A 14458-nucleotide genomic window follows, 5' to 3' on the forward strand; every position below is an offset into this window, starting at 1 on the left:
ACGCACTGCGTTAGCGCGAAGGCTGTGCGGTTGTGCGGGGCGTTTCCTCTCCGATTGCTATCTCGAGCTGTCGCGTACTATACCTACCTATTATTGGCACTGTTTGAATTACAACGTAGTCCTACCTTGATGCAGCAGAGTTAATGTCAATCCATAAGAACGGAGTACAGATCGACTATAAATTAATTATTGATACGAAAGTGTCGGTATAGTAAAACGGATAGTTATGTTTATTTACTAGTTGGTCTTAGTAGGTACCGAATGCTAGCGAACAAAAGTATACTTAATATTGTGTAAAAACGTGTTAAAGATTCATCCATCTGCGATTTAGAAAACTTCCAAATCTAACGTGACTCGACAATAGCGAAGGCTGTAGTACCGATACGTCACAGATGGACCGTCTGAGCAAAGCATGTGTCCTATTGTTTAACGATGGCTGTAATTTCGTCGTAGCCAGAGAGATGTCACGTACTTACTAGAGATGGTGATGTCCCGCAAACGGACGAACTTATCATCATCATGATCAACCCATCGCCGGCTCACTACAGAGCACGGGTCTCCTCTCAGAGTGAGAAGGGTTTGGCCATTATAGTCCAGTGTGGATGGTAGACTTCACACACCCTTGAGAACATTATGTAGAACTCTCAGGCATGCAGGTTTCCTCACGATGTTTTCCTTCACCGTTAAAACAAATGATACTTTAATTACTTAAAAATGCACATAACTCCAAAAAGTTAGAGGTTTTTGGCCGGCATCGAACCCTCGACCTCCGATTAGGAGGCGGATGTCCTACTCCTAACCATAGGCTATTACAGCTACAGCTACGGTTGGACTCACTACTTAATTCTTAACTAGCTTTTATGCTTTATTTTTAGGTATGTAGAAAGACAACTTCCGAGAAAAATAAAATTTTCTTTGGTATTTTACCCAGACGTGTTCAAAATATAAGTATAGATCTCTATGGTTTATAACTCTGTAGCTCAATGGTCGTAACAGAAAAACCCCGCGCCGCGCCGCCCTGCGCCCATATGGCTTACAATAACAAATTCTTAACCAAAAGTAAACCAATGTATCCCCGCGTTCCGTTTTTAGTTAGTATGTCTGTATGCAGGCGAAATGGCATAAAATTTGAGTGCTTTTGTTTCCTCAAGCCTCGAAGCACCTCGGTACAAGTAGATTGTAATAAAAAAATAAAAATCTTTTTTATTCAAATAAACTTTTACAAGTGCTTTCGAATCGTCGGATGCATCTACCACTGGTTCGGAATGCCTTTCCTACCAAGAAGAACCAGCAAGAAACTCGGCGGTTGCTCTTTTCAAATATTATTTCTATACAAGATTATGCCATATATAAAAAAAGTATTTGCAGTCCTGTGCGTTGCTGGAACGAGCTGCAGGTTAAATACACACTCTTTTATCATTTAGATAATCTTCAATTATTGTGTATTATGCTTTTTTCAGGAGCATATTTTTAATAGATTTTTTAAACTTGTGCAAAGGTAAGTCCAAAATAGTTTGCGGGATTTTTATATTATTTATAAACCCATACCCACAAATGACTTTTGGACTTTCCTGAGGCGGAAGGTAGGAGCTGCAAGCTGTAGTGTGTAAAATTGCTGGCTTAGATAGATGACTGCGGCTGCAGGACGCGGGCTGGGTGCATATGGGCTATTTATTAGGTACCTACGCATGCGTTCCTAGCTCTATAATATACATAAAAATATGAAACTTATTAGATGATGCCTCCGGAAAGGTAACGCGTGGATGTGTATGAAAAATTCCGCGGAAACTGTTTAGACTTCGGGGTACAAAAGTAGCCTCTGGACTGAAAGCTATTTCAGGTAGGTACCAAATTCATCAAAATTTGCTAAGCAGATAGACTGTGAGACAAACACCTTAGATTTCGGATTGCGGATCGCAGTAAGATGATCCAAACAAACGTCCAAACAAACGTTCCTCCCAGTGTTGCTGACAATACGCAGAGAAACTTTCAGCTTTTATAAAATAAGGAAGGTCTGGCACGCGCTGGCTCTCTTTCTAAGAGAAGTAAGGTAAGTACATATTTATGTTTATGACCTTATCAATTTCTATTTAATAGAATGCAAAGCTTGCTTTTTGCTTTTCAGTTACCAGTTGCTATTTACTTATTAGTAGCTCGGGTTTTGTAGTTATTTTAATTACCTACTTACTTACCTATATTTTTTTCAGAAGATATTATAATAAATAAATAAATAATCTTTATTTCACAGACATCAAGGCCCACAATTATTATGTTAGTAACCATCTTAATCTATGTTAGTAACTATAATATTATAATATAATGTATGTTAGTAAGAAACTTATTCTATGTTAGTTAATATAATTAATATACTTATTAACTAATGCAGACATCCAGTGCGCCTTGAGAGCGCTGTCCTGTCTGTCTGCTATCACCTTCAGGATAATGTTAGGACTTCTCTCCAACCTACTTTTGATTGAGGCGATCCTTTTCCGTATGATTGCGAAGAAGCCGTCTACACAGTTATCCGCAAACATACCGGACGCGCTACAGTACCGAGGCAGTCCCAACATTATTCTGAATATGTTATTATACTGGACTCGGAGGGCGTTTATAGATTTTTGGGTATAGTCAACCCACAGACTGCACGTGTAGAAGCTCTGACAAAAGGACTTGAACAAAGTGACCTTAACTTCTTTTGTGCAACGAGCAAATCTGCGAGCTATCATATTCCCTCTAACCGCCAACGCCCTCCGTTCCCTATCAATGTCACAATTATCTTTCATGTCTGCTGTAACCACATGACCCAGGTATGTGAACTTGGGCACCCTAACCAGCTCTGCACCGTACAGTCTCACTGGAGGTACATAGCTGGGAGAAATGCTACCCGCCGCAAAGACCATGAGCATGCTTTTTTTTACATTATATTTAAGTCCATGCTTTTCAGCATAGTCTTCGCACACCCGCAGCAAATCTCTCAGCGCGCAGACCGATGGGCTCAGTAGCACCATATCATCCGCGTAACTGATGTTATTCCCATATTATAGTCCCATATATATATTTATATAGACGTATTGCACGTCTAGTTCGAAAATGAAATATATTTTGAACTAGATGATGCCCGCGACTTGGGAACTCTTTGATTTTTGGGATAAAACGTAGCCTGTCCTTCCCCGGGATGCAAGCTATTGCTTTACCAAATTTCGTCAAAATTGGTTGAATGGATGGGCCGTGAAAGGCTAGCAGACAGACAGACAGACACACTTTCGCATTTAGGTATAAAAATATTAGTATATGGATTTTCATACATCCAAAATATGTTGTTCATAATTATGTACGGAACCCTAAAATAGCGAGGCCCAACTCCCACTTTGCCGGTTTCGGGCTGTATACCTACCTAAGTATGAATGCTTCCTCCGATTAAATTTTTGAAAATATAGGTATTTAATGTTCAGAAATCTTCCGGTTATAGTAGTTATTATCTGTAACGTAGACACCTATAGTACGCGACAGGTCGAGATGGCATTGCCAATCGGATTATGGATACCACAGGGTTAGCGCGGGGGATATGCGGGTATGCGGGGCGGCGTCCCCACCCCGATTGCTATCTCGACCTGTCGCGTAGGTACTATATTTACCTACATCCCTCTGGCACGGTAAAATATTACCGTGCCTCTGGTGCCTCTGCCATCTAAAAAGTCAATTTATATCTGATTCAAATCCACCATCGTAAAAATATAATGGATTTGCATTAGGTTTGAACCCACGCTTGCTAGTAAATGTTTGTTTATTGGTAGGTAGCTTGACTTTTGTTTGCTTTCTCACACTTCTCAGTAATCCTTTAGTTTTATTATCAAATCCTGGATGGGGTCCTTTTATTTGTTCGCTCTGTGCCAAACGAAATTCTTCCTTCTCTTCTTGCCTTTTTATTTGGTCATGTTGCCACTCCTCCAATATTTCTGTCTCAGCGTAAATATCCATAGAAATTTGCTGAATTTCTGACAGATGCCTTATATGCTATGTGGATAGGTACACAAAAATATTAGTCAGATAACTACAGCATTAATTATATCCGGCCGTCCGCCTTCCAATCGGAGGTCGGGGGTTCGATCCCCGGCACGCACCTCTAACTTTTCGGAGTTATGTGCGTTTTTAAGTAATTAAAATATCACTTGCTTTAACGGTGAAGGAAAACATCGTGAGGAAACCTGCATGCCTGAGAGTTCTCCATAATGTTCTCAAAGGTGTGTGAAGTCTGCCAATCCGCACTTGGCCAGCGTGGTAGACTATGGCCAAAACCCTTCTCACTCTGAGAGGAGACCCGTGCTCTGTAGTGAGCCGGCGTTGGGTTGATCATGATGACATGTACAATATGTAGGTACTTGTATAATACCTAACTACTTATTAGCGTACATATTTTGAGGGTAGTAGGATAACTACATGTAGGTACGCGACAGGTTGAGATGGCAATCGGGGCATGAGGCGGGGGGACGCCCTGCACAACTTGCCCTTCTTTGTAGGGGGAGCTCTGGAACTACTGAACCGATTATGAAAATCCTTTACCAGTAGAAAGCTACAATTTTTCCTGAGTAACACAGGCTATGTTTTTCTAAATGTAATAACTAATAAGCTACACGTGCGAAGCTGGGGCGGGTCGCTAGTTTATAATAGTATCATTGCTTACCTGATTATGTTTATATGTGTCTAAATGATGTAGCGATAAGGTATATAACCGGACCATTCTGGCAATTTTAGATCTGATATTGTACAGCGATTGGCCCACGGGCCATACTTTAGATTGCTCGTAATATTTTCGGAAATATTGTATCCTTTCTACATTCCTCGTCGCTTCCATCACCAGCTCTTTGTTGAGATGGATAAGTTTCCACTTCATTCTTTGATGTGCCTCGCCTATATACAATGATTTGCTTTCATGGATTACATCTGCAAGAGAGTGATTTACCCATTTACTATAACTTATAAATTGATAGTAGATATGTAGGTACCTGCAATATAAGTACGGTACGCGGCAAAAGTAATCACACATACACATCGATCTTTAGAATGACATTTCGGCCTTGTAGAGCGTTGTCTCTGTCACTCATATCTACTTATATGACATTTTGTCGGTCTCAACGACTGAGACAATGCATTACAAATCTGCTATCTCCTTCTAAAGGTCGATGTGTATTACTTTCTGCCGCGTATTGTAATGTAACTACTTAGCAGTGGCGAGGGGTGAAAATCTAAAAAAGGGAAGCCGGAGCAACAAAACAAAATGTTCTTACCTAAAAAAATATCAGCTCCACACCACCGTCACCGATTCACCATTTATTTTGTAAAAGCACTGGTATTTTCAAAATCTTTGTGACTTTGAAAAAAGCCTTTTTATGTTGCTGTGAGACACATCTGTGCTTGCTTGCTTTATTAAATACACACTTAACCCAAACCAAATCAAAAACTAAGTATACCTAACCATTTTAGTCTTTAAATTAAAAGATAATAATCAAAGAGATTCCAACACAATCGCTAACACACAAAAACAAATGTAATAAATAGAAAACAAGGCCAGAACAGTCATTTGTATTCGAAAGGAATATGCCTGTTCTTTTTTACGAAATGAGCTAAAATCTAAACATCTACTTAATTATGTGAATTTAATGCCATTTCTTATGTTGAATTACCAAACTGAAACTAAATCAATATTAACTTACACTTATTAGAATTATTAGTCACTAACCCCAATTTATTATACTTAAGTATATCAAAATAACATAATCACAAACTTTAAAATCAAGCGCGCATGATGCTTCACCTTCACGTAAACAAAATATGTATCAAAGCGCCCTACAAAATACAAAATAGTAGTATGTACCTGTTGAAACAGTACTGTGAATACAATTTTTAATTTGGAGGTGTAATACAGTAACCCGGCATGCAGCGGCTTATTCATGTCTAATTTGTCTGACCTGTCAGAGCTACAAATTCGTATTTGCTACCGGGCAAAATTAAATTGGTGGTTCTCGTCCGTAAAGCAAGACAGACGTTGTTCGCTTCCTAGGGAAATGAAAGAGATGGAATGCTAAGAAAGCGCTAAGGCATAACCCGATGTTTACCGGGTTGTTTGCGAGTTTACTATACTATTATATTAGCTTGTTTATAACTATGACTTGATGCATAGCATAGATTTTATTTGATGTTATTATAAATTTTTAGGCAAATAAATTTCGTACACAGTACGTTGCATGCATTTGGGCTTTGGCCTACATTTATGTCACTAAGTACTAGTAGTACCTAAGTACTTACGCTATATGCCAATTCTGAAAGGGAAGCCGATGGGAATCGTGTTATATGGACATTTCGCCACTGCTACTTAGGTACCTACATACATAACTCCAATCACAACCCATAGGTAATATCAATACCCATACCTATTATAATTTTTGTATTCATACTAATATAATATTAGAAATGCGAAAGTGTGTCTTTACGTCTATCTGTCTGTCAGTCTGCTTACTTTTCACTGCCCATCCGTTAAACCGATTTTGATGGGTAGGTATAGAGATGAAAAAAATCTGACGTCAAAGTATAAAGTCATTTTTTTATATTTTCTTTAGAATAGTATTAGAAATCACGTCATGCATTGCCAGACACTTAGTTTCATGGTAACCACTTTCCCTTCCGTTCCCAACCTTCGTCTGGTAGGGCATTGCCACGACATTAGTGTCTGACAATGCAAGACATGATATCTAATACTATTCTGAAGAAAATATAAAGAAATTACTTTATAGGTACTTTTATAACCTGTTATCTCCCAAAGCCACCATGATCAAAATAAACATCCAATAACAAACGTACCTCCCAGTGTTGGGGACAATACGCAGAGAAACATTTCAGCTTTAATAAAATAACGAAGGTCTGGCACACGCTGGCTCTCTCTATATTTTGTACCTATTTAAATACTCGTAAGCCAATATTTAAATTAAAACTTATAGTAAGTAGGTAAAGTTGGTTACTTACAGTGAAATATGAAGAAGCACATAAGAGCATTTGTTGACATGTTTTTAGTCGTAAGTATAAAAAATCTTCAGATTATAGGTATCTGTGTAGTTTTTTAAACAGCACGGTTTGATGGCTGAACGTTTCACTAAAACCTTCCTTCCTATATCACTATAATATAATTCATTAGTAAGTACAAACTATAAATAGGACGTACCTACCTACTTGGAAAACTGGTGACTGACTGATCTATCAACGCACAGCTCAAACTAACGTAGGCTACGCAAGATTTTTGAAAATTGAACCCCTAAGGGGGTGAAATAGAGGTTTGTTGTGTAGTCCACGCGGGCGAAGTCGCGAACATAAGCTAGTCTTATATAAATGAGTACCTAGATCGTAGACCGTGAAGTAATTATAGTAAGCAGGTACTTAGTTTAATCGCTAGTAAGTATTTTACTATAAACTTAACTTACCGTAAGTGGACCAGAGAAAATAATCACGATACTTTTAACATCAGTCTATCAGCAATAATTATCGATCGCGTTTGGCGATGCGGACGTGGTGGTATGCTAGGCTAGGCTCGTAGACTCTACACTTAGAGCATCATTAGGCCTTAGACCGGATATCGGTATGGTCGACCAATAAGATTCTCAAATAAGTAGATGACGTGAAAAAATGGTCATGTCATGTTTCTTTGGCACAAATAGGTAAATAGTGAAGTAATAAAAAACCATCAATTATTATTCTTGCATGGTTTTTAAGTAGGTACATTAATTTAAAATGCAATAAATTTTAATTAGCAATTATTATTTACCTGAAAATTGGTGGTCGGTGATCATTCGCCTGTTTGCGGCTACGTGTTTTGTCAGAAAAGTGTAATTTTTAACGAATAATTTTCAAACCTTTTTATCATAGATTATTTATTGGTCTCGCTCCGCTCTACCTTTTTATCCTACAGCATAAGATAAAAGTTACATTCGATTCATATCGTTTCTTAATCTAAGTATGATACTGGACGGATAATTCCAAAAAACTCACAGTCCTTCTAAACTCGATGGAAACTAATTTACAGCCATTGTAAATCTTTTATTCTTAAAAATCACGTTTTTGAAATAACACGTTGTATCTAGTCAGATAGATATATACAGCTACTAAGTACCTAGCTACTAGTGGGTATAATAAGTTAGGTATACTATGTTGTATGACGTATCGTGCCCCCTAAATTGAATTGTTGAGAGACAGGGTTGTCAGGAGGAATTGTGTGGGGCGGGATGCTAAATGAGCTGCGAGCCGCCCCTTTTGCATATATATCTGACTCTTTCTGGCAGGAAGATATTGATTTGGGAAGGGAAGAGAATTGGAATCCCTTTGTACGTCGAGACGAGCTTAGCTCTCCACTATAGTATACCTACCTGATAGGTACCTTTACGTATGTATGGTAAGAAGGTTCTATAGTTAACGAGAGATCGAGATGGCAATCAGGGTATGAGGGTAAAATAGGGGCTTGAAATTTTTGTAGTCCATGCGCACCAAGTGGCAGGCTTCAGTTAGTTAAACATATAAAAGGAAAAAGTGCCTAACTGATCTATCAAAGCACAGTTTAAACTATACTATAGAGGAACAGCGTGAAAGGCATGCTTAGCTACATAATATGATGCAGGCATCCGCTAAGTTTTTTTTCAAAAGTTAAATCCCTGAGCGGATAAAATAATAACAATAACTAAGCTTTTCATTAATTCCATCATTACATTTCCATAACATAGGTATAGTAGCCAGTTATTTGTTAGTCGTTTAGTAGGTAATTAGATTAAAAGTTAGTGTTAGTTTTTTAGTGTGTTAGTTTTTAATGGATCCCAAAGCCTAGGTGAAAGCCTCCTCCATTTTTTTTTCACTTTTTCCTGTTTTAGGGGGTAAAATAAAGGTTTGAAATCTGTGTAGTCCTCTTGGATGAAATTGCGGGCATAAGCTAGTCTAAATATATAAAAGGAAAAGGTGACTGACTGACTGACTGATCTATCAACGCACAGCTCGAACTACTGAACGGATCGGGCTGAAATTGGCATACAGATATCTATTATGACGTAGGGCATCCGCTAATAAAGGATTTTTGAAAATTCAACCTCTAAGGGGTTGAAATAGGGGTTTGAAATTTGTGTAGTCCACGCGGACGAAGTTGCGAGCATAAGCTAGTTAATAATAATAATCCATTCGGAAACTATCCTGCAGAGCAAGCAACCCCTTAGGCTTTAATTAAAATGTAAATGCCAGATCGCTCTTTAGAGGCGGGTATCACATGAACACGGGCGGCCGTTGAATTTTAGAAACTCATGAAAAGCGCTTGGTGAATTTATGAATTTAAATTGTCTTATTAAAGTTTTACAAAGGTATCGCCATGCTACCTGCCGAAGTGCGAGTTATATTATGTACCTTAACTGCTACTAGTTAGTAGGTATAGACCTACTACCTAGGTACTTATTTGGACATTGTGAAATATATCTATATATATATCTAATATATATATAATATAATGTGTATTTTTTGTGAAATAAATCGGCCAAGTGCGAGTCAGACTCGTACTACACTATAATCGTATTTTTTCGACGTTTTGCACGATAAATCAAAAACTACTTATTATGAATAAAAATAAATCACAATCTGTTTTAGAATGTACCTACCTACTGGTAAAGAAACCCCTTTAATACCTATTAAGTATACTCCATTTGGTACTTATATTATACTTACTTTCAGAGTTTAAAATTCCTACTACTAATTTTGTTCATGAACACATTTTTTTAGGGTTCCGTACCTCAAAAGGAAAAACGGAACCCTTATAGGATCACTTTGTTGTCTGTCTGTCTGTCTGTCTGTCTGTCTGTCTGTCTGTCCGTCTGTCTGTCAAGAAACCTACAGGGTACTTCCCGTTGACCTAGACTCATGAAATTTGGCAGGTAGGTAGATCTTATAGCTGACATTTGGGGAAAAATCTGAAAACCGTGAATTTAGGGTTAGATCACACAAAAAAATTAAATTGTGGTCATGAACTAATAATTAGTATTTTCAACTTTCGAAGTGAGTGACTATATCAAGTGGGGTATCATATGAAAGGTCTTCACCTGTGCATTCTAAAACAGATTTTTATTTATTTTTATGCATCATAGTTTTTGAATTATCGTGCAAAATGTCGAAAAAATACGACTGTAGTACGGAACCCTCATTGCGCGAGCCTGACTCGCACTTGGCCGGTTTTTTTGTGATGTAACAACAAATTCACGGTTTTCGGATTTTTCCCTTACATGCGCTATAAGACTGCCTGCCAAATTTCATGATTCTAGGTCTACGGGAAGTACCTACCTACCCTATAGGTTTCTTGACAGACAGACAGAAAACAAAGTGATCCTATAAGGATTCCGTTTTTCCTTTTAAGGTACGAAACCCTAAAAATGACAAGAGACCGTAGTTCATCTCAGTTTTACTCCATAATTTTACTATTTAGGAGAAAAATACAAACATAGTAAGTAGATAATAAAGTAAAACATCTAAACTAAGTAGGTACCTATGTACCTACTCAACTCATAAGTTTTCTGAAACACTATTATCAATAAGAGATAAGGAAAGTAGGTAGGTACCTACCTATGTTTGAATTGAAAATACGAGTTCATCTCCGATCACAGGTTTACATGACCCAAAAAATTGCGACAGTGCGACAAGGCTCTCTTGGCACTTGAATGACATTGACAGGGGGCGCTGTTGGAGAACAAAGTCTTAGAATATTCAAATAAGAACAAAGGGGACACAATTGACGGCAACGTTAGTTCCGATTTTCGCCACGCGCCAAGATAGCCTTGTCGCACTATATGTACCTATAAACAAATATTTACCTATGAACTACTTAGGTAAATATTTGTTTGTGGCATGGACGTAAGTTGTATTATATCAACAATTATGGATATTTTTGGAATAGGCTCACTAACCCGATCCCGAACTGACCTTATATTTTGAAATTCCGTCATGCATTGGCAGACCTTATCGTGGCAGCCCCCTGCCAGACACCTTTAAACTTTAATATATCTTGGGTGTCTGGCAGGGGGTTGTTGATTAAATTGGACAAAACCACTACTTGTTATTTGGGTTGTGCCACACCGGCGCTTCTTCTACTTGAGGTCTTTTGACCTTACTTAAGTATTAGAGGCGCCGAGATAACCTAACCCAGTTCTAACTGGTAATGTGTGGTACAACTTTAAAAAATAAACGTTTTTCTTTCTTTCTTTCTTACTCTACCACTACCACTGTGACCTGAAGTGTCAAGTGGTAGGGTGCCTTGCGCAATGCGCATGTTGTTGTACTCGGTAAAAATATTACGTACTAAGTAGATGATTCCCGCGAGTTCGTCCGCGTGGATTTAGGTTTTTTAAAAATCCCGTGGGAACTCTTTGATTTTCCGGCTTTAAAAGTCCTATATCTTCCCCGGGATGTAAGCTAACTCTGTACCAAATTTTATCAAAATCGGTTAAACTGTTGGGCCGTGAAAAGCTAGCAGACAGGATATTTCAATAATATCTTTTTCTGGGTGACGCTTATACTTATTTAGTTCTTAAATTCTCAAGCTAATTCAAAGACTCAAGTGAAGGTATAAAGAATCTACTCAGCACCTACCTTCACTATATTATCATTTATCACCAAACGACTACCGTCTACCTGCCTACCCGACATCCGGCGGGCAACGGCGACAGACTGTCTGCCAGTCCATGAAAAAAAATCAGCAGCGGAACCACCTAAGCTTTGAAGAAAGCTAATGTCATTCATAAAACAATACATTACAATATATACTCATCCAGGAATGAAGGAATTTCAACTCTAGCGTTATAAGCTTAAGTACCTACCTTACTAGCTTTTCCTCGACTCCTTGGTTTGTTGTAAACTTGTAATTTATGGGTTATGGCTAAAAGCTCGTTGGGCGGACAGTAGCGTTTCGAATATCACACATCATTAATAAAGTCTCATCGCCATCGTAGGTAGTTAAAACATTTTTTTTTCATTTCATCTCACATTTATGAAAGATAGGCGAGCCTGGGCTTCGCAAGGATAGACCTACCGGTCCGGTCCACGTTCGTTGGTAACCAATTTTTCGTAACCAGCTACGAAATAAAATTAATACTTCGGCTTTTCGTAACTGATTATTATTAAAATTAGGTTGAATGTTTTACCCGGATTCGTAACGGAATAAGATTAAAATTAGGTTGTTTGGTACCTGGTTAAATACTAAACAAGAATATTTAATACGGGTTCATAACGGAATATAATATTAATGTCTTTTTGTTACTACGAAACGACGTAATTTTAATTTTATTCCGTTACGAACCCGAAGAGAAATATTCCGAAGTATTAATCTTATATCGTAGCTGGTTACGAAAAATTGGTTACCAAAGTGGACGGAACCGACCTACCTATATCCTGTTACACATAATCACAAATTCAATTTACGGTTGAATTTGGTGTTCATCATCATGATCAAGTATCAACCCATTGCCGTCTCGGTACTGAGAATGAGTCTCCTCTCAGAATGAGAAAGGTTTAGCCACGCTGCCCAAGTGCAGATTAGCAGACTTCACACACCTTTGAGAACATTTTGAAGAACTCCGGGCATGTAGGTTTCCTCACGATATTTTTCTTCACCATTAAAAATCAAGTGATGTCTAATTGCTTATCTTTGCTTGCTTGAAAGTTTTTCTGTGTATTGTCCTCAACTCTAGGAGGAAAGTTTGTTTTGACGTTTGTTTGGATCAAGGTGGTTTTGGGAGATAACGAGAGGAGATAACAGGTACCTAATAAAGGACGAATAAAGGTGTAAAAAGTCTATTTTTTAATTTTTTATGATAACAATGGGGCCGATTCTCTAGTATAAAATTTCTAAACTAAACTAAATTAACATGATTCTGAGCACAACCTAATTTTAGAGTTTTCGCATCCTCTTCTTACTAATGTAATATGAAAAGGACAGACGCAGTTTGACAGTTTTAAATTTAATTTTTAGATGGTAAAACCCGTGATTTTAGAGCACAGTCGCGAGCCCACTGTTTAAATTTGTAGCGTGCACTAAAATTTAGAGTCTTTAAATGTAAAGTTCATTTTCTGTCCCTTTTTAGCATTGTTAAAAAGAAAAGGATGCAGATACTCTAAATTTAATTTAGAGAAAGACCACGGAATCGGTGCTATTATTAACAGGTCTACTAGTTGATTTTAAAGACATGTTGCGGCGACCCCACGTAGTGTGCGATAAGGTAAGGAAGAAGAAGAAATCTAGTGCTATCCTTTTCCGCAAGCAACATTATGACAGGGATAGCAATAGATTTAGATGTGTCATTTTAGTTTAGAGATTGTGTACAGGAGAATCGGCCCCAATGGTTAATATTTTCAAAGATTTGATTGTTTTTGCTAGAGTTACCCGTTGCCCGTGCCCTAGTATATAGTAGATAATCTATGCCCGTGCCGTTGCCACTGTAGAATGCATATTTTGTTCTGTGGTCCAGCAATAGCATATTATTAGTGATCTGTGGTGGGTCCAGCCATCACAGACTAATAACATAGCAGAAAAACCGTTTTAGAGAGAACGTAGTGGTTACTTACTCTTGGTTTGTTGCTTTTAACGGAATTCGGAAAACCTAGGTACGCGCAAAAAAAGCTCTAAAATAGAAATAATATGGCGGTCGATCCGAATGAAGTGGCCGAGCTAGAGAGTAAAATTATCAATCATGAAGCTTATGGTAAACCCTAAGTACCTACCTACCTAAATATTGCTAACTTATTGTTCTTTCTTTGTTTCGATACAGTTAAAATTTTTAATATTATATCCAATATCTATGTGATTTAACAGATATATTCAAAATTCTCTAGTTATGTCCACACGTAGTCCACTATCGATGCCACGCCACAGGTTTTCAGTGTTTCGTGGCAGTTTTAAATATCTTGCCTCTGTGCTTGCCACGAAATGCTGGAACGACATCACCTTTTCGTAAAGTTGGGTCCAAATTTGCTTTCATAAAATTATATCGTGCTCATTTAGGTACTTACTCAAAATTCAAAAGTCAGTAAGCTAACTAGGTAGTTGGGGCAGTCCGAAAACATAACCTACCCACATCTAAAAAAAAACTATGTTTTATTTTACTAAGCCATCAGATATTACAGTACGCAGCCGAAAGTGATGAACATCGATCTTTGGAAGGGATTGGGTTGGTCTCGGGAGAATGACTTTTATCGCTTTATACCATCAAGTCATTTTATCGAGATCGGTGCTGTGTGGCATGGTGCATTTTAGCGTGGCGAGGTCCAACTCGTATACAGAAATTGAAGCTTGTTTACGCGTACAAACATATTTTATTTTAAAACTACCTACATTATATTCATAATATGCACATAGGTACCTACCTAGAATATTAGACTAAGTACTAACGACAGAGGAATGTGC

The sequence above is a fragment of the Maniola hyperantus genome, chromosome Z (assembly GCF_902806685.2).
Source record: "Maniola hyperantus chromosome Z, iAphHyp1.2, whole genome shotgun sequence".
In the NCBI taxonomy this organism is placed as follows: domain Eukaryota; kingdom Metazoa; phylum Arthropoda; class Insecta; order Lepidoptera; family Nymphalidae; genus Maniola; species Maniola hyperantus.